This window comes from Pygocentrus nattereri, chromosome 24 (assembly GCF_015220715.1).
Source record: "Pygocentrus nattereri isolate fPygNat1 chromosome 24, fPygNat1.pri, whole genome shotgun sequence".
In the NCBI taxonomy this organism is placed as follows: domain Eukaryota; kingdom Metazoa; phylum Chordata; class Actinopteri; order Characiformes; family Serrasalmidae; genus Pygocentrus; species Pygocentrus nattereri.
In genome coordinates, this window is record NC_051234.1 from 33,522,743 (window position 1) to 33,549,647 (window position 26,905).

Here is a 26,905-nt window from a genome sequence, read left to right on the forward strand (position 1 = left end):
TGTTTTCCATCATCAACATTCCAGATAAGCTCAGAAGACTCGTGTAGGTTCTCTGGTGGTTCTGGATGGTAAATAAAGTGTCTGTATCTGTGTTGTAGTCATGGCGACGCCTGGTTCCCATCACCACCACCGTAAAGACAAAAGTCTGTAAATTTCTCTGCAAATCAGCCATTTCAGGTCAAACCGCTCTGAGTGGCTTTGTTTACATCTCAACGACTGGACTATACTGAAATTTTGGAAAATGTGTGGAGTTCCCCTTTAATGCTTAGTGCACCTTAACTGTAGCTCATATCCAGTCATATGCCGGCGTTTGGCATCCCTGGTCTAATTCCGTGTATTTGTTGATTATCTGAGTGTCAATAAGTTCCAGATCCTCTCCAGAGACTCACTGCTGCACACCGTAACGCACAGTTACTGTTTATTTACTGGATTTAACATATTTGGGCCTGTGCACCTTTTCTACTGTATGTTTTTCCCCAAGTATGTTAAATAAACTGAAAGTGTGCACAGTTTGCAGAAATAAGGTAAAGGTAACATGCCTCCTGTAGAGGACGTGCTTTTATTCAATGTCTTTATTTTCACATAGAAAATCAACACGACGTGTAATTTGGCTGGGAGTGTTCAAATTTGTGCACTTGCCTGTATGTGATGTGTGATTTTGTGATGGCTGTGAGATTAATACAGGATTACTTAACTGACCTCGTCATGTTTTTACTCCTTTACTAACGTTACAGAACGTTCTTAATGGATTTACACACCAGTTTACTCACTTTCAGAACTAACCCCAGGAATAAGCAGAGCTTTCTGCCTAGAGAAAACGCCGTTTTATTAGAAAACATAAAACACAGATACATTAAATACATTAAATAATGTTCAGATATTCTCACAACAATGTAAAAACGAGACTTTAGATTAACTTGCTAAGTTTCTGTTTTTGTGCACTTTGTTTTGCCGCGTTGACCAGGATGAGCAGTCGAGATCAGACATCTGAGGGCTTGTGGTCATTTTGGAGTTCCCCTTCCTGATCAGCTCCGAGTCCGAGATGGTTTTGTTGATGGGAAACATGCATGGCATTTTGGAAAATCTCCCCTATTGTGCTGTGCGGTCAGTGATGACTGACGCCTTCTGTCCTGACACATTCTTCCCCTCAGCATCACTGGGGCATTCGAATTATGAGGTTGTTAAAGGGGAATTCCACCAATTCTGGGGAAAAAAATCATATACACATAAAAAATTGATGTAATGTACAAATGAATTAGGACTGGTTTGATGTAAAATGGTTAAAAGGTTCATTTTGGCCAAGTTTAGGCCAAAACCTGATCTTTGAACTAGCGTAAAACAGTGTGTGAGGCATCAGGCAGTGTATTCACACCAATGCAGTGTGATGAGTTTCAGTGAGAGGGGCATTAAACACTTCAGACATCTGGATCTGGTCCCCGTCACCCCTGCTGTGGACACTTCGAACACTGTAAAATGTTGAATGAATTTATCCACAGCTTTTATTTATTATCCACAATTTCTGAAGATGTGGAGTTCTCCTGTAACGTCCATTGCAAACCTGCCTATGTAGGTTTCTTCTCTACATTATTCAGAGGATGTAACCCACTTTCTCAACACTCTCAGAAAAAAAACAGGTACTGAACTGTCACTGGGGCGGGACCCTCGAGGGTACGTCTTCAGCATCTAGAGTTAAAATAATTCTACCAAATTTTATTGTAATTTTATTTTTCTAGAAGTGTACTGACTCACAACTTACACACTCAGATGCCTTTACAGTGGTGGTGATAGGAACCAGATGTCATGACGTCTACAGCACAAATATACACATTTAATGGTAACACTGTACTGTAAGGTGCTGTTCATAAGGCTACATGACACCTACATAAGGTTGTCAATATAACCCTATATACCTGTTTAAAAATGCTTATTACAGCAAATGTCGTCTGTCATAAATACTACTTTAGCTGACTTTGATCAAAATGGGCAAATGTAACCTTTATAGCGAATGACGCTTATTGGAACAAGCTTTTATAAACAGTTATGTAGGGTTATGCCAGTTGCCATGACAAGCTTATGTAGGTGTCATGCTGCATTATGAACAGCACCCTACAGTAAAGTGTTACCCATTTTATTTACTATGCCAAACCACCGGTGGCTGTAAACATGTTCTCTGTTTTTATGTGATATTAATGTTAAATCTAAGTTTCTCCTTTGTTGGGACTATTTTGCCTCAGAACACCCTGCACGTCTCCCTCCACCACGAATATATGGATTTATAAATGAGCTTTAGGACAAAACCTTATTTCAGAACTCTCATAAAACTGCGTCTCAGTCATCAGGCAGGGAATTCAGAACCAGGTCATGTAGGAACTTTCTGTAGGAGCTTTTAGAGGGACGTCTGGTTCCCATCACCACCACTGTGAGGAGCTTTTAGAGGGACGTCTGGTTCCCATCACCACCACTGTGAGGAGCTTTTAGAGGGACGTCTGGTTCCCATCACCACCACTGTGAGGAGCTTTTAGAGGGGGACGTTTGGTTCCCATCACCACCACTGTGAGGAGCTTTTAGAGGGGGACGTCTGGTTCCCATCACCTCCACTGTGAGGAGCTTTTAGAGGGGGACGTTTGGTTCCCATCACCACCACTGTGAGGAGCTTTTAGAGGGACGTCTGGTTCCCATCACCACCACTGTGAGGAGCTTTTAGAGGGAGACGTCTGGTTCCCATCACCACCACTGTGAGGAGCTTTTAGAGGGGGACGTCTGGTTCCCATCACCACCACTGTGAGCGGCTCTGACTCGGGAAGTTTATCCGTTTACATCTTAACCACTTAATTATGCAGAAATTTGGAATCTTTGCAAATACTGTTTCAAGGAAATTATTATTTTAGTAATATTTGTCATCATTATACATTTTACAGCTTCACATAAAAGGCCGGAGACGTTTTTAATTGATTTAAATGTTAATTGTGTTAAGCTGTCGTTCAGTTCCGTCTGCACAGTGTCTGAAATGTTAAAAAATAATAGGCATCTGGAACTATAGGTGATAACGGACTAAACAGCCAGTCAAAAGTGTCCTATTTGGCCTATTTAAACAATTATTTCCTTGTGAAAGTCAATAAAGGTTACGGTTTGAGGTCGAGATGAGCGATATTATGATATTCTGATAGGACAGTTTACACAATTTACATCACAGTTCACAATAGGCAGCTTTTCTGAGATGTGACAAGTTGGAACAGACAAAAACCTGCAGTGCCACATATAAAAATGCAGTAGTAATACTACTACTGTAATAGTAATAATAATAATAATAATAATAATAAGCCTACAAATACTTTGATTTGTATTCCACATTTCACACACTGCTCTTAACGCGTCTAATTCTGCTCACTCAGTAGTGAAGCGTGTAGCTGGTCGGTGTTCTTTACACACTGGTGTCCACAATATCCTCAGAAAAGCATGTTGTGCCATAAATAATTAAGATTAAGTGACCCTTATTAGTCCCACAACGGGGAGATTTCACCTCCGCATTTGGCCCATCCGTGCAGTGACGGACCACATCCGCCCTATCCGCAGCGCCCGGGGAGCAGTTGGGGGTTAGATGCTGAAGGACCCCTCAATCACGTGCTGTCAGCTCTGGGGATCAAACTGGTGACCTTCCGGTCACAGGGCTGGTTCCCTGACCTCCAGCCCACGACTGCCCCACCACAATAATGATGAGATATCATCATGTTGCCCAGCCACAGTGTGAAGCTGTCATGGTCAGTGCTTGCTGTCTAAAATACTTTTCGGGTGGGGTCAGTTTTGCAGGCGGAGCTGGGTAATGCCACAGGACGTCTATAGTGTTCATGACTGATTCAAGTGGGATGAGAAACGTGGGTATTAGTGAGTGAGATGGCAGCAGCTACTCGTCTGAAAACAGATGAAAATATTTAAATGAGCTGTTAATCCGTTCAGTCTCGCTGTCTTACTTCGCTGTGTCACTGGCGTTATCATTATACGCATTACTGCATCAAATCAAACCGTTTTCCTGTCGTTTCTGTGTTTTAGTGTTCTGATCTGTGCAGTCGAGTCAAGGGTGCGGCTGTCATTCATAGGTTTGGGTGGAGAACAGTAAAGAAATGAATGTTCCAGCATGAGATCTCAGATCTGCACATACTGACCTTCTCAACACCTACAGTGAAACAGAAAACGTGGGGAGACTCTTTCAGTGATTCTGCCTCTAAACTGTGAGCTCAGTTCAGCTTTAATTAGACAGATGGCGCTCTAGAAATGACGATATTATCATTATATATTTAGAAAAAAAAACATCTAAGAATTCTTTATTGCAGAAGAACACGTGCCATTCACTCTCCAGTCAATACAGTCCTTATGTGGAAGCCAAGATGCATCTGTCTATTCAGAACGCAGCACTTAAGCTCCGCCCCTTCACACTGAAGTGTTTCAGCCTGAACTGCTTTTTAAACAAGATGCCAATACAGGACAGCCAATCAGCTCAGGTATATTTGCATATACATTATATTTCCCAAAGTATTCGGTCGTCCGGCTTCACACCCATATGAACTTGAGTGGCATCCCATTCTTAATCCATAGGGTTTAATATGATGTCGGCCCACCCTTTGCAGCTATAACAGCTTCAGCTCTCCTGGGAAGGCTTTCCACAAGGGTTAGGAGTGTTTATGGGAATTTCTGACCGTTCTTCCAGAAGCGCATTTGTGAGGTCAGACACTGATGTTGGACGAGAAGGCCTGGCTCACAGTCTCCACTCTAATTCATCCCAAAGGTGTTCTATGGGGTTGAGGTCAGGACTCTGTGCAGGCCAGTCAAGTTCTTCCACACCAAACTGGCTCATCCACGTCTTTATGGACCTGCTTTGTGCACTGGTGCTCAGTCATGGTGGAACAGGAACACCCCACAAAGTTGGGAGCAGGAAATTGTCCAAAGTCTCTTGGTGCTGAAGCTTTAAGAGTTCCTTTCACTGGAACTAAGGGGCCGAGCCCAACTCCTGAAAAACACCCCCACACCATGATCCCCCCTCCACCAAACTTTACACTCGGCACAATGCAGTCAGACAAGTACCGTCTCCTGGCAACCGCCAAACCCAGACTCGTCCATCAGATTCCCAGACGGAGAAGCGTGATTGGTCACTCCAGAGAACTCGTCTCCACTGCTCTAGAGCCCAGGCCTGCACACAGAGCCAAGTGATAAAATTTATCTCTACTAATGTCACAGAGGTTTTGCGTAACTGCCGACACGTTCACCGGGTCAGGGCCTTCTCAGCGAGCAAAGACTGAGCGCGGAAAAATCCTAAGACGTTATTTTTATTACTCTTTGAAAAGATGCAAGACGCATGGCGAGGCTATTATCTCCGGCGTGTCGTTTTTCACCTCTGCCAAAATCCCCCTCGGTCTCGCCGCTCCTGCCGCTCAATATTTCTTCCAATCTGGAGGTGTGTTTGTGCAGACCCGGAGCCGGGGATCCGCCGGAACGGGACTAATGTGAGATGACTTGATGGGATGTGTGAAGCGTTGTCAATTTTCAGCTGGAGATGAATCGCGGGCGGCTGCGAAAACAGGATCTCTCATGCCAATAAAGTCAGTAATGATGCAGGAACCAGAGCATTCAGGGACAATCACTTGATCACGACGGGAAAAGGGGACTGTGTGCCGGTTGCTGCAGTCTGACAGTCAGCGGAGATCAGACGCCGAAGCACTGGATCACAAATCAGAGCCAAGAAATGAGCCTGTTTAATAGTAGACCGTTAACGATCAGCGGCGTCTTTCTGAGACAGTAAACAATAGATGTGTTACACTTGCAGAGGCACAGCAGACGGGCCTGAACAGCGTGTCTACAGCAGTGCTGAGGTTTCAGCTACGGGTGCTTCATTTGGGAGCTCTGCCAATTTCACAGCCGCTCTGCAGAACATCATTTGTCATGTTTTGTTCTCCATATGCAGAGTATTGACATAAAGCATAACCTGCTACTTCCTCAAAGCAATAAAATGGCTTCATGAAAAGAAAGACATTGTTTACATTTCAGTGATTTTTGTTCCTTTTCAGACGGCCTTTAATCCTTGGCATGGTCTTTCTTTAATGCTCCAGATATACACTCACCGGCCACTTTATTAGATACACCTGTTCAGTTGCTTCTTAACACAAACAGCTCATCACTGCAGGTAGTAATCTTATTACCGTTACCTGCAGTGAGTAAGCAGGAAAGCTACAGTTCTTTGGTGATGCTTTGTGTTAAATGGCTCAATATTACATTCGTCTAGTGTTTATAAGCTCCATTTCTGGCATTTATTGGCTCCATGCACCAGAAATAGTCACAGTTCAGTTTAAAAGGCTTTTAGGCTGTTTTCATTAATGTGCCTTTAAGGCTGATATGCAGTTGTGTGGCTGAATAACTAATAATGTCCACTTGAGTTTCCAGTTGAAAAGAAGTTAATAGGACAACATGGAAAAGTAAATTAGAGTCCGTTTATTTCCTTACACATACAAGGAATCAGACTTGGTGAGTCGCACATGTATGACATTAATACACCGAATGGGTCAGACAAACAGACTGATAACACGGATTCAACTAAGAGACCAGAAACGCTGATAAAACAAGACACACAATAAATAGAATACATAAAAAATAATGATAAAGAGCTGCGGAGCTAAAGGGAAGTGGGAATGTTTGTACATATGCAGGTCTAGACATAGATATAGTAATTATAACATACAGAAGGATATGAGTATTTTCAACATAACATCTGTACAGCTGTGCAAATACGCATTATGTTACAGAGGAGCTCCTGTGCTGCACAGTCCTGGGCAAAAATATGGGCCAAGCTCAAAATATGGAGGATGTTACTGCTGGTTCTGGATGGTCAAGGTCCAGATTTTAACCCTATATTGAACATCTGGCCTCACATTAAACTCAAAGCAGCTCAGCAGTGGTTTCCAGATGTTTGAAGCCATCAGTGCTGAGTGGATCAACACTGACTCTCCTTTCTGTGAAAGACTGATTACACAATAAACTCCAACATTTAAAGACCTAAAAGATGAAACTCCCCTATATTGAGCTTCTTTATCTATTTGATTAATGAACTGTCGTTAAGACCATTAAAAGCTTAATGTTTTGCCATTTTAAGGCTTTTTTGGCCTTTTTATTTTTTGCCCAGGAGTTTTATACAGTAAGGAAGTTTGATGGTCAGTTTAAGTGTGAAGTGTGTGCGTCCACTGTGGTTAATGAGCTACAGCTCTGGGGAAAAAAGCTGTTCACATATCTGGCTGTGCTGATTTTGATGGCCATAAAATCTGACATTTCAGCTCATTTTAATTCACAATTAATCGCAGTCAGAAGGAGACAATCCCAGAGCGTAGGAAGCTCCTTTAAACTTCTCAGGATGGCGTGGTGACTCTCACACACCTGTGCTGCTCACTGAGGACCTGAAACTAAAGATACCGACTCTTACAAAACAGGAGAAGAGATTTACACATCTTCCTTTCGTCCACTGTCTGAAACATCACTGAGAAATTAAGAAACGTTCAGGATAATCTTAATAATAATTGTAATCAAATCAAATCAAATCACGTTTCTTGTCACATCAGATTTACACAGGTGGAAAGTGAATGAAAATATTAGGTTGCATAGCCCCTTTATAGAATTTAAATACAAAAAATATAAATATCTAAGAAGAAAAATACATTTTATACACACACACACACACACACACACACACACACACACACAATATACTATTCCGATGAACAGCTGTACAGTAATAAGTTCTGGAATAAAACTATGGAAGGTGCTGTTCATGTTCCGTGTGTGCCGTTAGTCTGAGGGAGATAATAAACGAGATGCAGGGTCTCAGGGACAGAACACTGATATAGAACCTTCCAGACTGTGCAGGATACAGATAGAAGACGCACAAGATATCAGTCTATATGTGTGAGTACAGATCTGGGGGATTGAAGGTGCAGTAAGATCAGAGAGTCTGATGGTGTGGATGAGGTCTGGTTTGTCCCTGGGGATCATCATGATGGTGACTGAGGTGCAGTGACGGGCCTATAGACCGATACCCCTGCACTACTGGCTGTTCAGCAGCCTGACGGCCCGGGGGGAAGAAACCGTCTCAGAACCGCTCGGCAGCTGTGAGAACAGACAGTGGCTTGGGTGGGTGGAGTCCTTCAGAATCCTCCTGGTCTTCCTCAGGCAGCGGCTGGTGTATAAATCAGGGGGTTTGGGAGCTGGACCTCGGTGATGTGCTGGGCTGTCCGGACCACCCTCTGCAGAGCTTTCCGCTCAATGGCAGTGCAGTTTCCATACCGGGTGGTGATGGAGCTGTTAGAACGCTCTCCACAGTACATGTGTAGAATGTTCTGAGGGTGCAGGGGGTCCATGCCAAAGCTCTTCAGCCACCTGAGGTGGAAGAAGCGCTGTTGTGCCTTCTTTACCACCCGTGTGGTGTGTTCGCTCCATGTCAGTTCCTCTGAGATGTGAACACCGGAACGTGAAGCTGCTGACCCCTCTACCGCTCTTGCTTCCTGAAGTCCACTATGAGCTCCCTGGTCTTGTTGACATTGAGGGAGAGGTTGTTCTTCTGGCACTCTTCTCTGTAGGCCTCCTTTGTGGCTGAATAAGAAATGGTCAGACAGAGAGAGAATGCATAAAAAAGCCCGGTGTCCACTGTAAGAGCTATTTTCTCTGCTGCACTCATCTGGTTTTCCTCCTTTATTGCTATAAGAGCTAATGGGTGAACGCATCCGATGATCCAGACTCATTTAGTCCTCCTACTTTTCTACTTACATCCTGTGCTCTTTCTCTCTCTCTGTCTCTCTCTCTCTCTCTCTTTCTCTCTTTCTCTCTCTCTCTCTCTCCTCCCTCCCTCTCCCTCTCTCTCTCTCTCTCTCTCTCTCTCTCACTCTCTGTCTCTCTCTCTCTCTCTCTCCTCCCTCCCTCTCCCTCTCTCTCTCTCTCTCTCTCTCTCTCTCTCTCTCTCCTCCCTCCCTCTCCCTCTCTCTCTCTCTCTCTCTCTCTCTCTCTCTCTCTCTCTCTCTCTCTCCTCCCTCCCTCTCCCTCTCTCTCTCTCTCTCTCTCTCTCTCTCTCCTCCCTCCCTCTCCCTCTCTCTCTCTCTCTCTCTCTCTCTCTCTCCTCCCTCCCTCTCCCTCTCTCTCTCTCTCTCTCTCTCTCTCTCTCTCTCTCACCACCCCTCTCTCTCTCCTCCCTCCCTCTCCCACTCCCTCTCTCTCTCCTCTCCTCTCTCTCTCCTCCCTCCCTCTCCCTCTCTCTCTCTCTCTCTCTCTCTCTCTCTCTCTCTCTCTCCTCCCTCCCTCTCCCTCTCTCTCTCTCTCTCCCTCACACTAGCTTCTGAAAACCGCACATCCAGCAACCTCTCCTTTCTCTCTTTTGCCCCAACTGCTTTTAGCTTTTAACGTCTAACCACTATAGTAAGTAAAAAAATAAATAAATAATATAAATAAATAAATCTTTTTTAACGCTCTCAGACAGAGGCCGTTTCAGATGTTCGATTTCCACCTTTAGGCGATGAAAGCTAATCTCTGCAGAATTGAGCTCTCGCAAGTTCACGACTTTTTGACTTTGGGTTGGGAAACATTTCAGTTGCTGTCAGCAGAGCGCTGGCTAAGCCGCCCCCTCTGGCACTCTGGGTAATCTCCTCTCCATTACCGGGCTACTTGGACAGGTCTCAGAGGAAGGTGCCCTTACACTAAGAGAGCGGCGCTTCCCATCTGCAGTCCAGGCCTCTCAGTGTTCCCAGGCTCAGAACGTTCAGAGCCTTAAAGAAAAGAAAGAAAGAAATCAACAAATAATAAGAGGCCAAAAGCATCTGGACACCTGACCATCACACCTACGTGAGCTGGTTGGACATCCCATTCTAAGAGCATGAGCATTAATATGGAGTTGCCTCCCCTTTGCAGATGTAACTGTCTCCACTCTTCTGGGAAGCTTCCTACAGGATTTTGGAGAGGGTCTGTGGGAATCTGTGCCCATTCAGTCTAAAGAGCAGCCGTGAGGTCAGACACTGATGTTGGTCGAGAGGGTCTGGCTCACAATCTCCATTCTAGTTCATCCCGAAGGTGTTCAGTGGGGTCGAGGTCAGCTGTGAGGGCCACTGGAGTTCCTTCACACCAAACTGGTCACTTCATGTCTTTATGGAGCTGCTTTATGCTCAGAGTCTCAGTCCTGCTGGAACAGGAAAGGCTCTTCCCGAAAATGCTGACCCGAAGCTGGAAGCTTAACTGTGCTGTAGCATCAACATCACCCTTCACTGGAACTGAGAGCCCAAGCACTGAAAAACAGCCCAGCCCATCATCCCCCCTCCACTAAACTTTAATGTTGGTGCTCTGTGTTATGGTAGGTAACGTTCTCCTGACATCCACCAACACAGATTCATCAATTGGACTGCAAATAACCATATTATTGCTCCTTTATGCTTCACAATACTAGCACTTACAGTTGTCTGGTGCAGCTCTAGCAGGGAAGAAATTTTACAAACTGCCTTGTGGCATTTTAGGCCAGTGCCATATTTGACTGCAATAGACTGCAAAGACATGTGCTTGACCCTTGAATGGGTGTGGCTGAAAAAAACTGAAATAAATAAAACCTAAATAAATAGGTGACCACATACTTTTGGCCATGTAGTGTATATTATGTATTTACATATTTTAGGTAAATATTCACCATTTATTAGGTATGTTATATAACTAAACTCCTTAAAAGTCACAATTAGTGTTGGTGTATTGTAATTTGATATTTGTAATTTGTTAACATCAAAACTAATCTAAAAAATTTAGAAATTCAAGCTTGAATGTGTCGATATAGGATGTGAATCAAATGCAAAAGTGATTCATATGTAAATTCTTCATATTTGCTATATACAATGCATTATACTCTTGATATACTATTTGAGTTAGGATAATATTTTATATATCAAAATAATATAGCAAAACACCAGCAGAACTCTCAACTGCGAGTGTTAAAAGGCCGACGTCTCACTATTTGTGAGTGGGCAAATTTAATCTGATTCTATTTGTATAGCAAATGAACAACGAGTCTGTCCAGCTGTCCGAGTCCAGTCCTCCAATGAGCAAGGTGACAGTGTCAGGTTCTCTAAGAGCACGAAGGGGGAACAGCAGGAAACAACTGGAGCTCATTTTCAACACAGAACAGTAAAAATATCACTTCTATTCCTCCCTGAACTCATCACAGTTAGAATATGTGACCTGGAGGCCACAAGAAAAACACACCGTTAATGATGTGGAACCAAACGCTCGTCATTCTAGTGGAGAAGGAGAATATAGAACTGAATAGTCCTGCAGAGTTTGAGACCTCATTCACCAACTGTCCACTTCATCAAGTCCACCTCCTTGTTTCTACACTCACTGTCCACTTTATCAGCTCCACTGACCACATATTTCCACGCTATAGGACTACAGACTGTAGTCCATCTGTTTCTCTGCACCCTGTTCTTCAGACTCTCACCTCGGAGACTCGACTCGGACTCTCACATCAGAGACTCGACTCAGACTCTCACCTCGGAGACTCGACTCGGACTCTCACCTCGGAGACTCGCCTCGGACTCTCACCTCGGAGACTCGACTCGGACTCTCACATCAGAGACTCGATTCAGGCTCTCATGTCAGAGTCTTGACTCGTACAGAATGTAGACGGACTCACGAATCCAGCAGCTCCACACGCTGAGAGGCAGATGACGTGTATCTCAGCCCCTCTTCATAGGCTCATAACTCCGGATGTGAGTGTGGTAGGATCTCGTGATGAGATGGAACGGAAAGGGCGGCTCTACAGATTCAGGAAGGGCTTGACCCGGATTTCAGAGCTGGACTGAGAACCAGATATAGAAATATCGAGTTTGAAACACGGGTGAGTTCATGGACCCCAGAGGGTTAAAGGACTGCTTTTGTAAATGATTTATGTGATTCTGAAGAACCTTATTAAATTTTAAAGATAATCTAATCTTATAAACATGCTGTTTTTTTCCATGAACCGTACATTTAAACCATTCATGCAAGATGTTTACTCCAACTAAATGAAGCAAACATAATGGCCCCAGTCTGAAAACTAACCCGAGTGCATGGTGCAGTTTCTGAGTGCTTCTCAAGTAGGCCACCTCACTTACCATATGCATTCTCCTTTTTTGCCATGTTAGGGAACAGCAGATCACCCGCTGCAGAGATCTCCAGAGTATTCGCTCTGCGTCCATGTGTTGGAGATAGACGGAGGATGGTCATTTCAAATTCATATTCAGGATTCAGCCTTCAGTAACACAACATTGTGAAAAATGGATGTGTGAGATGAGACGTGGGTCTCGTGAGTCACGGCCTCCGGTTCTCTTTCGTGGAGAAACATCTGCAGGGGATTGAATTCAGCAGCAGCTCATGGTTTATTTGATTCACATGTATGATTTCAGTCGGTCATTATTACAGTAGAAAAAGAGCAGAACCCAGAAAAGAAGTGTGACATGACTACATTTATGTATTCCTCTTTAAAAGTTACCTAATGTTTATTTGAGAGGTACAGACAGAGCTTAGAAAATGACAAAGAATAGTGAAATATTTATAGCGACGCACTAATTTGCACCGTCTGTCCCTAGACGGCCTAATAATAAAACACCATCCCCTACATACGCCTTAATAAAACATGATGCAAGAAAGAAGCCATAGAAGATACACAGCAACCAGACATAACACCTCCTCGTTTCTCCGCTCACTGTCCACTTTATCAGCTCCACTTACTGTATAGCTGCACTCTGTAGTTCTACAGTTACAGACTGTAGTCCATCTGTTTCTCTGATACTCTGTTACCCTGTTCTTCAGTGGTCAGGACCCCCATGGACCCTCACAGAGCAGGTACTATTTGGGTGGTGGGTCATTCTCAGCACTGCAGTGACACTGACGTGGTGGTGGTGTGTTAGTGTGTGTTGTGCTGGTGCGAGTGGATCAGACACAGCAGTGCTGCTGGAGTTTTTAAACACTGTGTCCACTCACTGTCCACTCTATTAGACACTCCTACCTCGTTGGTCCACCTTGTAGATGTAAAGTCAGAGACAACAGCTCATCTACTGCTGCACAGTTTGTGTTGGTCATCCTCTAGTCCTTCATCAGTGGTCACAGGACGCTGCCCACAGGACGCTGTTGGCTGGATATTTCTGGTTGGTGGACTATTCTTAGTCCAGCAGCGACACTGAGGTGTTTAAAAACTCCAGCAGCACTGCTGTGTCTGATCCACTCAGACCAGCACAACACACACTAACAAAGTATCAGAGAAACAGATGGACTACAGTCTGTAACTGTAGAACTACAGAGTGCAGCTATACAGTAAGTGGAGCTGATTAAGTGGACAGTGAGAGTAGAAACGAGGTGGTCAGAATGTTCTGCCTGACCGGTGTATAAGGCTTTAAAGACCCCCATAATACATTCATTCAAAACCTTCATTCACAGCGTCACTCATAACTCACAACACCTTTGTCGTCCTCACAACTTCATGATATATGCATATGCAAATGAGTCCTCTTGACATTTGCTAGCTCTCATGCACAGCAAATGGCTTTACAGTAACTAACCTGAGCCTGATTCAGAGTAGAGAATGTGTGCGCTGTGTCGCTTGGGCAGTGAGATTTGGTCATAAAGTGGTCATGTGACCAACATTGACTGTCAGCAGAACATAATTATCACTCATCTGAGGCCGACCATGCAATCAACAGCACTGCCATTTTCAATTACTGGCTAATGAGCTACTGAACAATAATATTCCTCCCAGGATCTCGGTGATTACTCCCACCTGAAGACCCCGCTCGGTATGTGTTTAACAGATAACAGGTGCTCTTATGTCCTTCTCAGTTAAATATAAGTAAAAGTTTATCTACATATACAATCAGGGTCAGACGTTCCGGCTAAGGCCGATCTGCTTATTCCCATGTTTTACAGTCGTGGATTCGTATTCCACTTCTTTTTAAACAAATTAAAACAAGGATGCAATTACTGGACACCGGCTCTGACTCAGCATGATTCATTCTTTAAGGGTTCTTTAATAAAAGGAATGCAAAATGACACATTTTTTTTTAGGATCACTTAAATACAGAAAAACGTGTTCCGACAAACAAGTGTGTCTGGATGATTCTACCACATTAGTGTGAAGTCTGAGCTGAAACACATTTGGGACTTTAGACTAAAATCCTTTCTGAGTGACTCTAAACCTTAATTATGAAACTCAGCAGTTCATGACCAGCAAACTCAGCTCTGACCAGCTGGTCACACAGAAAATCACCATATTTTACACTAAAACACTAAAAAGAGCTGAACTGCAGAAAATATGGAGATTCTTAATGTTCCTCACTGACTTTCAGACTTTGGGACACATTTACTTCAGAACACTGGAATCTAACTGCTCATTTATAATTACATAAGAATTAAGCTTGTAATAGATTGAAATGCTTCAAATTCACTTTAAAAGCAATAAAATAGATCTTTAAAAATCAGAACATGCTGAAGTATTTAGGTTTTATTATCAGAAGTGGAAGTTTAAGGCTTGGGGTTTTGGACTCCTCCCAATAAAATGATGAATGTGTCTTCTTCTTCTTCTTCTTCTTCTTCTTCTGGCTGCTCCCTTTAGGGGTCGCCACAGCGGATCATCTGCCTCCATCTTGCCCTATCCACTGCCTCCTCTACTTTCACACCAACCATCTCCATGTCCACCTTCACTACATCCATAAACCTTCTCTGAGGTCTACCTCTTCTCCTTCTAATCTTTTACAACGGATGTTGTCACAAAGCAGCTTTACAGAATTTTGGAAAAGACAAAGTTTCAACAGGACTGAAAGAATGTACAGAAACCCCCCGGTGGGCAAGCCAGGGGCAACAGTGGCAAGGAGAACCTCCCTCAGAAATGAGGAAGAAACCTTGGGAGGAACCAGGCTCACCAGTGTGGACCCATCCACCTCTGGTCAGACTACCTACAGAGTTATTATACTACTAATATTAATAGCAGTAGTGTTAGTAGTAGGAATAGCTGGGAGTCTATGAGAACATCAGTGTAGGGTGGGCAGCTCGTCCAAGGCAGGTGGTGGCAGCTGGGCGTGTACAGCTGGTCTGAAGTGGGCAGCAGGAGGGCTCGACAGTCAGTCGTCATTCAGTGTCCAGCCGGACATGTGGGTGATTGTATACTCGGAAAGAAAGCAGGGAGAGGGAATTAGTTTTATTCTGTCTGTTTGTCCGTAAAACAGGGAATGTTAACATTTCCAGAGTGTGGCTAACGACTCCGGCAGATCTGACTATGACAGCTTAACTAACAGGAGAGAACCAGAAGGACACACAGACACGGCAGCACTCTGAGACAGTTCGGCGTCCCTCCGCTCCACCGTCCACAAACCTGAGTGACCGCATGCGAGCAGCGGGACGACAGCACCAGCGTCTCAGTTCACTATAATTCCCTGTGTCCATGGACACCTGGATCTGCTGCCTTTATCTAGGGGGACATTAGCTACCAAAAGCTAAACTGAACACGTGAGTTTTCAGCCTAGTCTTAAAGACTGAGACTGTGTCTGAGTCCCGAACAGTTTCTGGAAGATCATTCCAGAGTTTGGGGGCTTTATAAGGAAAAGCTCTTCCCCCAGCTGCAGCCTTAGGAATTCTGGGGACTATTAATAAGCCAGCGCTCTGGGATCTGAGTGGTCGTGATGGCTCATAATGAGAAATAAGGTCTTGCAGGTACTCAGGAGCGAGACCATGTAGGGCTTTATAAGTCAATAAAAGGATTTTATAATCAATACGGAATTTAATAGGCAGCCAATGAAGTGATGATGGCACTGGACTGATATGATCAGATGTTCTAGTTTTAGTGAGGACCCTGGCTGCGGCGTTTTGGACTAGTTGGAGTTGTTTAAATTCCTGCTCGTACATCCTGACAGTAGCGCGTTACAGTAGTCTAGCCTGGAAGTAATAAAGGCGTGTACTAGTGTTTCTGCATCACGCAGGGACAGGGCATTTCTGATCTTGGCGATGTTGTGTAGATGTAGAAAAGCTGTCCTAGTGATGCCGCCTGTGTGTTGATCGAATGATAAATCTGAATCCATTTGTCACTCCAACTGCACACCTCACCACTGTCTCACTATCCTCATACATGTCCTGCACCACCCTAACATACTTTTCAGCTACACCTGACTTCCTCATACAGTACCACAGTTCCTCTCTTGGCACCCTATCATCTGCCTTCTCTAGATCCACAAAGACACACTGCAGCTCCTTCTGACCTTCTCTGTACTTCTCTACCAACACTCTCAACACAAAAACTGCATCTGTGGTGCTCTTTCTGGGCATGAAACCAAACTGCTGCTCACTGATCTGAACCTCTCGCCTCAGCCTTGCTTCAACAACTAAAATGATGAATGTGTAATATATATATTTATTTATTTAGTGTAACAGTGGAGGCCAGGGGGCGGGATGCAAGTGCAAGTTGCATTTAATCAAATCTGGTTCAACATAGTCCAGAAACTGAGTAGTAGAGGGTGGTGATACGACAGACACGTCCACGATGAATCAAAGCTGAACAACCAGATCAAAGAAAACAAGTGACAGAATAATGTCCACGATGCAAGACAGAGACCGAACAAACACAGAGCTTTAAATACTCTGAGGGAAAACTAGAAACACCTGGGACCTGCGGGGCGGAGCACAGACAGGTGGAGCAGAAAACAAGGGGCAGGACCAGGGAGGAGACACGGAACAACAAAAGCACAAGGTGCAGGAAAACAACCGGCACATGGCTACCGTAGAGGGGAAGAACCAGACGAGAAGGTCCTGCTGCAGCCGTGCACTCTCAGCCTGGCATGCACCGCCAGCCTTCTGATGACGTCAGCGCTGCTCTGCCACCAGTGTTTTTGTGGGTTTTATGAGGAAAAACAGGGAACCACGTACTGCTGGGCAACAAGAGCTACACTGAATGTATATTAGCGTTGCCATAGTGATAATAAGGTCATTAAAAATGGAAAAATAAAATCATGACGTTAAGACATGAATGCCGGGTTTATTTACAGAAAAAAAAAACGGTTACTGAAACAACATGAAAGAGCCGGTTATCGAAAACTGTAATATTGATTAACATTGAACTCATTAGGGATTCTAGGAGGTTGTGACGACGTCGTCAACGTAGTACCGATTACTTCTGCTGCCTCATCACAACCTCCTAGAAAGTTCTCAGACGGCGTTCATAACCTTCTTAGGAGTTACTCTGCAGGCGACGTTGTGGGCACCAAAACAGGACGTTGTCACAAGGTAACTGTGTCTGACGGTTTTGCTTCCCAACGGGAGTTGGCGTGATGGCCATTAGAGGCCATTAGGAAATGATCAAATGTATGTGGCACCAGTTCCAAAACAGCTGATTAGATGATCAGAATCATTTACAATGTGACTTCAGCCCATCAGGAAAACACAGAAAACCGTTAGGACTAAAACCACCAGGAACCAACAGACATTTTAATGGGTTCTATGATCTTTTTCTTCAGGAAGGTACTTTAAATGTAGCTCTGTAGCCGAGTTATGGACGAAGATGGATTAAAGGATGTCGCTGAGCAGCAGCAGCCAAACGCCACCGTGTGGTTGAGCTGCTTCTGACATTGTGGCTGAAAGTGCTTCTGCCTAAGAGTGCTTCTGCCTGAGAGTGCATCAGGCCGAGAGTGCATCAGGCCAAGAGTGCTTCTGGCTGAGAGTGCATCTGCCTGAGAGTGCATCTGGCTGAGAGTGCTTCTAGCTGAAAGTGCATCTGCCTGAGAGTGCTTCTGGCCGAGAGTGCTTCTGGCCGAGAGTGCTTCTGGCTGAGAGTGCATCTGCCTGAGAGTGCTTCTGCCTAAGAGTGCTTCTGCCTGAGAGTGCATCTGGCTGAGAGTGCTTCTAGCTGAAAGTGCATCTGCCTGAGAGTGCTTCTGGCCAAGAGTGCATCTGGACAAGAGTGCTTCTGGCTGAGAGTGCATCTGCCTGAGAGTGCTTCTGGCCGAGAGCGCTTCTGCCTAAGAGTGCTTCTGCCTAAGAGTGCTTCTGCCTGAGAGTGCATCTAGCTGAAAGTGCCTGAGAGTGCTTCTAGCGGAAAGTGCATCTGCCTGAGAGTGCTTCTGGCCGAGAGTGCATCTGGCCGAGAGTGCTTCTGGCTGAGAGTGCATCTGCCTGAGAGCGCTTCTGCCTAAGAGTGCTTCTGCCTAAGAGTGCTTCTGCCTGAGAGTGCATCTAGCTGAAAGTGCCTGAGAGTGCTTCTAGCTGAAAGTGCATCTGCCTGAGAGTGCTTCTGGCCGAGAGTGCATCTGGACAAGAGTGCTTCTGGCTGAGAGTGCATCTGCCTGAGAGTGCTTCTGGCTGAGAGTGCATCTGCCTGAGAGTGCTTCTGGCTGAGAGTGCATCTGCATGAGAGTGCTTCTGGCTGAGAGTGCATCAGGCTGAGAGTGCTTCTGCCTAAGAGTGCTTCTGGCCGAGAGTGCATCAGGCTGAGAGTGCTTCTGCCTAAGAGTGCTTCTGCCTAAGAGTGCAACTGGCTGAGTGCTTCTGGCTGAGAGTGCATCTGCCTGAGAGTGCTTCTGGCCGAGAGTGCATCAGGCTGAGAGTGCTTCTGCCTAAGAGTGCTTCTGGCTGAGAGTGCATCTGCCTGAGAGTGCTTCTGGCCGAGAGTGCATCAGGCTGAGAGTGCTTCTGCCTAAGAGTGCTTCTGCCTAAGAGTGCAACTGGCTGAGTGCTTCTGGCTGAGAGTGCATCTGCCTGAGAGTGCTTCTGGCCGAGAGTGCATCAGGCTGAGAGTGCTTCTGCCTAAGAGTGCTTCTGCCTAAGACTGCAACTGGCTGAGTGCTTCTGGCTGAGAGTGCATCTGCCTGAGAGTGCTTCTGGCTGAGAGTGCATCAGCCTGAGAGTGCTTCTGGCCGAGAGTGCATCAGGCCAAGAGTGCTTCTGGCCGAGAGTGCATCAGCCTGAGAGTGCTTCTGGCCGAGAGTGCATCAGCCTGAGAGTGCTTCTGGCCGAGAGTGCATCAGGCCAAGAGTGCTTCTGGCTGAGAGTGCATCTGCCTGAGAGTGCTTCTGGCCGAGAGTGCTTGAGAGTGCATCAGCCTGAGAGTGCTTCTGGCCGAGAGTGCTTCTGGCCGAGAGTGCTTCTGGCCGAGAGTGCATTTGCCTGAGAGTGCTTCTGGCTGAGAGTGCATCAGGCTGAGAGTGCATCAGGCTGAGAGTGCTTCTGGCTGAGAGTGCATCAGGCTGAGAGTGCATCTGCCTGAGAGTGCATCAGGCTGAGAGTGCATGTCTGCAGCCAGACTGTATTGAGGAAGACACTCAGAGGGCCAAAGGGGACTTTCAGCTTATAACTATCTCTCTTTATGCCTTGGGTTTAAATAGATCAGATGATCCGACGATCCGACGATTCCTTGAAACAGTTCCAGCTCATAATGAGTCCAAACTGAAAGCTGTACAGCAGAGATTCTCTTTAGAATGTAAACATCACGCTACCAGGAGCATGTACTAAATATCCCAGCTGCGTTTTCACTCGCGACAGGTGTGAAAACACAGGACTCATGGATTTGTTGCACTTTACAGGGAGCTGTGTGAATCCTGGAGTCTTAGGAAATCGGACCAGTCTTCGAGAATCGGACCAGAACACTGCAGACTGTTCTGTGCTCGCCAATATTTCAAACCTGAAACTTCTGGAAATATAAGACGAATGATCTTGTTTATTTAGTTATTTACGTCTCTATCTCTGAATAAATGCTATTTTCTTAACTCGAGCATAAGACAGAACACCAGCCTGTCCTGGTCTCTCTCACTGAACAGTCTGTGTGAAGACTCAGTGACACTCAGGTTCAGGTGCTCGGTTTAGAAATCACGCAAAAGGCCGGTGGCCCAACTCTGCTCTGGCTGTGACGCCAGTGAATCAGTGTCCTGTTGTAAGACGTTGTTGGACCTGTTTCAACATCAGACAGTTTGTTTCAGTAACAGCAGAATCTTCCTCTAATATTCAGTCATTTACACTAAATTACTGGTTTATTTTCCTCCTCCTTCATTTTTCAGTGTGCTAGAATAAAGAATGTGAAAAAGAAGAGAAGTAAAAAGAACGATTTGCCAATATTCACTGTATTTTAGTCAGTATGAGATGCTAAAAATACCCAAAGACAGCTCCACATCTTTAAGCACGTCATGTGAAAAGAACTTTTGTTTGGTATATTAACACAGAATCCGTGCCAAGAACAATTATACGCGGCTTTGATGAGCTCCTGCTGACTCTCTTCGTCTTCCTCCGGCTCTGACCGCCCCGATTTGGCATGAGCAGGAAAAAATATGCCATGTCCCATTTGCCCTGATGCTGTCTCAAACAGCTTGTGGGTAAGAGGTGATGGCAGGTCCCATAGGCCGGCCTCGTGCCTGCACTGCGCTCCTTTTTTCCCCTTCTTCTTCATTTTTTCCAGGCCAAAGGAGGACGGGTTCCAGCTGGCTGCCGGACGGACAGACAGAAGTGGCGCATACGCCACACCACTCCTTCATTACGAGGGTTCGCAAACCAGAACACGCTGTCAAAGAGCCACCGCACGCCGGTCTGACGTCTGTGAGGGCCGAGGAATCTGTTTAAAGGTTTTGGAGAGTAAACGTGGAAGAGGAGGACAAAAAAGAGAGAATGAAAGAGGCCCCAGTGGTTACATCTGGAGCACACCAGCATGGCGAGATTTTATGAGGTTTTATGTCGCGGAGCCGCCATGCACAGACCTCATTTCAACACAGATGCATCACTGCGATGAAGAATCATATAATTAGTGCCATTTGCATTTGAAGGGGCCAGAAGGGGGAGAGATCGGAGCGCCCGAATCACTGCTCTGAGAATGATCTGATTGGAATGATTTGGCATTTGGAGACACGCTAGCAGAAGCTGAATGTCAGAGGCCTGGATGCTGTGTGACAGCGGAGATGACAACACACAGACCGGCTTCCCGGCAAACCCGCTGATGTGAGGCTGTTTTGACTGGAAGCACATATTTTGCATGACATAACTGAAACGCTCGGATGTTCACACCTCTCGCTTTCCTTTAAGGCGACCATATCCTACATTTTGCTTGTTTGGTCTCCATTTAGAACCGTGTGTGTGGTTCTAGGTACTATAATAAGTTCAGTTTGTTGTTAATAGTTCAGTTTACGCAACGTTTCACCAGTTTCTGCTACTGTGCCTTTATATAGGCTGCTATACCATCACTGTCCCAAAAAAAACGTGTCTTCAGTTTTGTCGACTTTTACTTTTCTGCTCATTTGAACACGAACGTCTTTCACGCTGTGTGAAAATTTCAGGATGAATGGACCAACAGAGATTCTCCAATATCACTTGGTCTAAAACCTCTTTACATGAACTCAGACTGGAGTGTTGAACCTTTTTTGCCCTCTCCTGTAAAGTTATTCATTTTGAGACACTAAGATATGTAAATAGGGCTGAACGATTTGGGGAAAAGACCTAATTACGATTTTTCCGATCGATATAGCGACAGCGATTGAAATTGCGATTATTTTCTGTAAATCGAAGTGCAGGCCAGTAATTTCGACTAAGAAGACCAGAACATCCACAGAACATCCGTCTTCTGGCTTGAACACGCCAGTCTGCCAGTTAGTTGTGGTTGTGATGTCACAGAAAGCAGTTGTTTGGGTGCTTCTGATTGGTGTAACTCGTCTACAGGGAGTTTACAAGCTCTGATATTCGGTCCGTGTGTCAAAATGAGACAATATGTGTTCTTGAAATGACTATGATAGCAACTGCAGCTCTTTTATTAAATTGCAGTTAAATTGTGATGATATTTGTATCTCTGCTTAGAACCCATCCAAAAATTCCTGAGATAAAACAGTTACTGTTAATATGAGGAAAACATTTAAAAAACAGTACAGCTGATTTAGCTGAACATGTCACAGATGCATAGCAGAATTTTTGATAGGTTGGTATACTGGGTTTGAAGAAGTCTCTCAAATACAGTTGAGTGCAATAATTTAGGCACCCCGGTCAAATGACCCGTTTTGTTGATTTTCTAAGTGTAAATAAGTCAAACATCCTCTACAGACACACAATACTGAACATTTTAACACACTATTACTGTTTATTTGTTGTGTTTAAAATATCGGGGAAAACTTATGTGCACATTTAATTATTGCTGCATATGAAACGCAACAAATGAAGCAGAAGTGTGCAGAAAAATGTCATATTTCAGTTTATTCCCTGTAGGGGAAGCGTTAAAGAGGAATTCCACCAATTTTCCAAAACCTCTGCATCATTAAGTGGTTAAGATGTTAACAGACAGGTTCGGTGTGAAACGCTCGGTTCTAGATAAACTCTAGAGTCAGAGCCGTTCACAGTGGTGGTGATAGGAACCAGACGTCCCTCTAAAAGCTCCTACAGAAAGTTCCTACATGAACTGGTTCTGAATTCACTGCCTGATGACTGAGACGCTGTTTTATGAGAGTTTAGAGAACTTCAACTCCATTCATGGTGGAGGGAGACATGCAGGGCGCTGTGCGGCAAAATAGTCCCCAAAGAAAACTCATTATTCCAGATTTTCCACTGTTTTCCATCATCAACATTCCATATAAGCTCAGAAGACTCGTGTAGGTTCTCTGGTGGTTCTGGATGGTAAATAAAGTGTCTGTATCTGTGTTGTAGTCATGGCGACGCCTGGTTCCCATCACCACCACTGTAAAGACAGCTGAGTTGACACACAGACAGCCTGATTATAATTACTTATTAGTACACATTTCTCGATTAAACGTATTCCTAGAACCCCAAGCTAGGAACCATTAAAGCTTCTGGAAACATCTGGAAAATGCAAATGTCGTTGGATTTTTAGGCCAAAAAGCAGTAAACAGAAAGAAAACGAGAAAAGCAAGTCCAGCATCTTCAGAAGAAGCATTTAGAAGATCTGCTGTGTTTGGGTGACGACCACAGACGTTTGATCCCCGTAGCTTAAAGACGATTTCTTCAGAAAGCGCCGAGGCGAAACATTAACTAGAGAGCAAGATCCCTGCCTTTGTGTATTTGCCCCGAGGCTGAACATCTGATTATGTGGCTGGGCTATTTGATCTCGTGCTAAACCCGCCCCCGATATCGCTCAGGATGAGCGGCTTTGCTGCTGCACGGTTGTCCTCTGTAACTTATGTGCTACTGTGCTGGACCGTTTGCGGCGGCCCCGCCAAATGACCCATAACTCACAGCGCGCTGACATTCAGGCTAACAGCTGCAGCCAGCATGTGTCAAAAAGTGTCTGCCTGAGATTGAAACTTCAAAATAGTGCTGAAGGCGCGGCGCTAATGCTGTACACTGAGCCCCAAAACCGCAGCCATGAGAACAGTTTGCCAGATGGTGCGATTCAGCCTCCATAAGCTCTGGTTCCATACAGGCCCCTTAGCAGGGCTGCTAATCTGTCATTGACGTTATGCAGAGACGAACGACGCAACGTATAGAAAATGGCTTTTCAATACTTGGCACATGACGTGCCCATTGCTCCGCCCACAAATTACAAAGTACAGAAACCATGTACTGAGTTAAAGTCGAGACCCCCAAGGTAAAATATTCCTCCAGTAAAAGTAGAAGCTCCTCCTTTAGACCTCCACTTGAGTAAAAGTACTAAAGTATTTCCCTTCAAATGTACTTAAGTATAAAGTAAAAGTACTAAAAGAGTAATTCTGGCTCTGATGTCCTGTTATCATTTTTATAACCAGACTGGCTTCATGAACTCATTTCAGGTGAAAGTCCTCCAGCGTCTCTCTTGGTAAACCAGTCTTTTAATAGAACGTCATTAATTAGTGACGCTGACGTCTATTAAAATGATCAGAAGCACAAAACACTGAAGGTAAACAGTTTCCATCAGGGAGAACCGAGTGGCTCTGAAATCACTTTTTACACACAAGCAAAGTTTCAGTTTCAGATTTATTTACAACTTAGTTCCAAGTTTAAGTTGAATAAAAACTGGCTTTAAACTCAGGATCACAGATGAGCTCCTTTACTATGTTGATCTGTAGGCGTCTGTTCATAAACATAAACCAGCCCAAACTCATTTACTATAAAATGAAATGGTGTTTGTAGAAATTCAGAAAAAAGCCGCGTCAGTCTCGACTGCATATGTGGACATATTTCTATATTGAGCTCTATTTACACAAAGTTAGGTTAGTTCATCATTTATGTTGAACAGACTCTCCCAAAGTTTTACGCTGCTGCGCTGACGTTGAACCGCGTGCTGCACTGGGTCGGTATGACCAACAGGTCAAAACCAGCTCTAAACAAAGTGACCGCTGGGCCCTGATTGGTGCTCTGGCTTTGCGCTTCTTTCGTTTTGACATGTTACGTTTTTATACACACAGAAACCAAAAGGAACGACAGATTTCTCAAAATGTAGGAGGAAAAAGTCGGATATTAGACTCTGAAATGTAGTGGAGTGAAAGGAGAAAGACGCCCAGAACGGAGAAACTTCAGTACAGATACACCAAAAATACTAAAGTACAGTAACTAATTACATCTACTCAGGTACTCAGGTACTCAGATACTGTCCACCACTGAAAATGTGACAAGTTTTATGGAATACTGGGAGAAATCCAGTGGTTAACTGTCACTGTTGGAGCTGTGTCTTTGTTTCAGGCCATAAATGTCAAAAGAAAAGAGGGAAGAAAAATGAGAAACACAGACTCGTCGACTTTACTGCTCAGTGATGACCGTTTACTCTTGATGGAGTTGCTGATGACGTGGTTATGACTCTAACAGCATGGATGCCTCAGAGAGGCAGCAGGTGAAGAGGCTTTAAATTCTGGGGGTTATCTCTGGTTCCCTGAAGGCCAGCAATGAAATCCAGGGGTCGATGGAAAGTGCGTGTCCACTGACCTCAGGAGTCACAGGCTTTTAAAGGAGGATTTGTGCAGATACACATCTCAAAATTTGTCACTATGAAGTTTGGCTTCGTTCTAACGTTGCACCGCCAACCTACAGAGCGATCTAGTGTTAATGCAGTGTCACCACGGCTAAACAAGTTCAGAGAATCCCCATATACGCCATATAAATTCAAAACTATACACGTTTTTTATTTATGCACAGATGAAAAAAATACTATAGAGGTCATTTAAATAACATTTAAATAAAACATTCATTTACAACTCAGTTTCCAAACCAGTTGCGACGTTGTGCCAAATGTGAAAAAACCAAACATAATCCGGTGATGTGTCATTTAAACCCTACATGTCATTGAAAATGCTTAAAAGACAAACTGAGAAGTTTTATTATTTATTGACAGAAAGATTTGCCCATTTTGATTTTGATGCCAGCAATACGCTCCAAAACAGTTGGGATAACGATCCATACATCACTGCATTTTATTTATATTTACATTTTGCACAGCGTCCCAACATTTTTGGAAATGGGGACGTGTTTTGTTATATATTGGTGATATTTGCTCTGTGGTCAAACATAAATTTGCCACGTTTGATATTTGGGTTGGAAAGCTCATCTAAACAACATAGAACTGAATTGAGTGCATTTGCTTTGATTTATCAGACGTTTTAGCCCCTTTAATGTCCAAGCAGGCCCAAAGTTTCATTACACACTTTTATAATCTAAGAATAACTCAGCCAGTTTGCACTCAAGTCCCTGCAGGTACTGAATAATCAGGCTTAGTATGAAATAAACCTGAGATTTTAAGGGGTTAATGACAGGCAGCCCCTCAGTCTATTACACTTAACCCCACTTACTAGGTTAGTTTGCATTTAGGCTGAGTAGTTTCAGTTGTAGCAGAGAAATGGGGACCACTTGCATAAACATGTATTAAATTAATATTACATGAATACTAAATTATGTAGCGAAAAAACAACAACAAAAATAAAACAAAATGCCTTAGGTTTCGCCGCACTTTCCTTTACTACACTCAGCATGTTTATTCTAATTAAAGAAATAAACCATGAAAACATGTACCTCTATCATTCCCAGACATAATTAAATCTTCTCTAAAGGCCTGGAAGGCCTTCTTCAAAAATCCCATTCACCCTAATGAGAAAACATCCCATTAGTTGTAGATTTTATCACCTAATTCAGGCTGAGCTCCTGAGGCTCTGTTCACATTACCAGGTTAAAGTGGCATAAATCTGATGTTTTGCCCTGATGTTCTCAGATCTGGTGTTTTCAGGGCTGTGTGGACACAAATCTGATCTTTTCAAATCCCACCTGAGCCACTTTCATACGTGGTCCTACATCGGACACGTGTCCGATTCCACGTGACCTCAATGAGACACTCAGACCAGAATTCACGTGCTTTTTCTCCACTCCTGTAAACGGTGGAAAAGCAGCTCATCTCACCTTTTTCTCCTCCGTCTGGCTCTAATAATGAAGCTGAGAGCTGATCAGAGTTAATGATCTTCTCAGAGAAGCTTGTTCTGCTCGTGCTGATTCAGTCATGTGACGTTTCAGGGTCATTTCAGGAGCCGCTTCGTCACATTAATGACAGATTTGAGTCACTGACCTAAACGAGTGAGAACCGTCGAGTCAGAGAGACGGGATCCGAGCAGATCTGAAAACCGGATTTAAGAAGTGAGGCTTCTAATGTGAACCTAGCTTATAACACAGATACTCCAAAGTAAAAGTACTCAAAATCTAAATCCCGAGTACCGTACACAACTGCAGGGTCGGGGGTTTTTCACACCACGTCGTACGTCTTTCCGTATTAACGTCACCTGCAGACTCAAACAGAAGGTCCGGCTCAATGTTTCAGCCTCAAACGATCTCAGAATCGACATCATACTGATGAAGATGTGATAAGAATAGTAGATAATTCACTCACCAACTCTCAAGTCAGACTCATCTGCCTGTAGGGGTCCGAAGAACTCACAATGCAAAATGTTCCCCTGCACATTGCATGTAATTA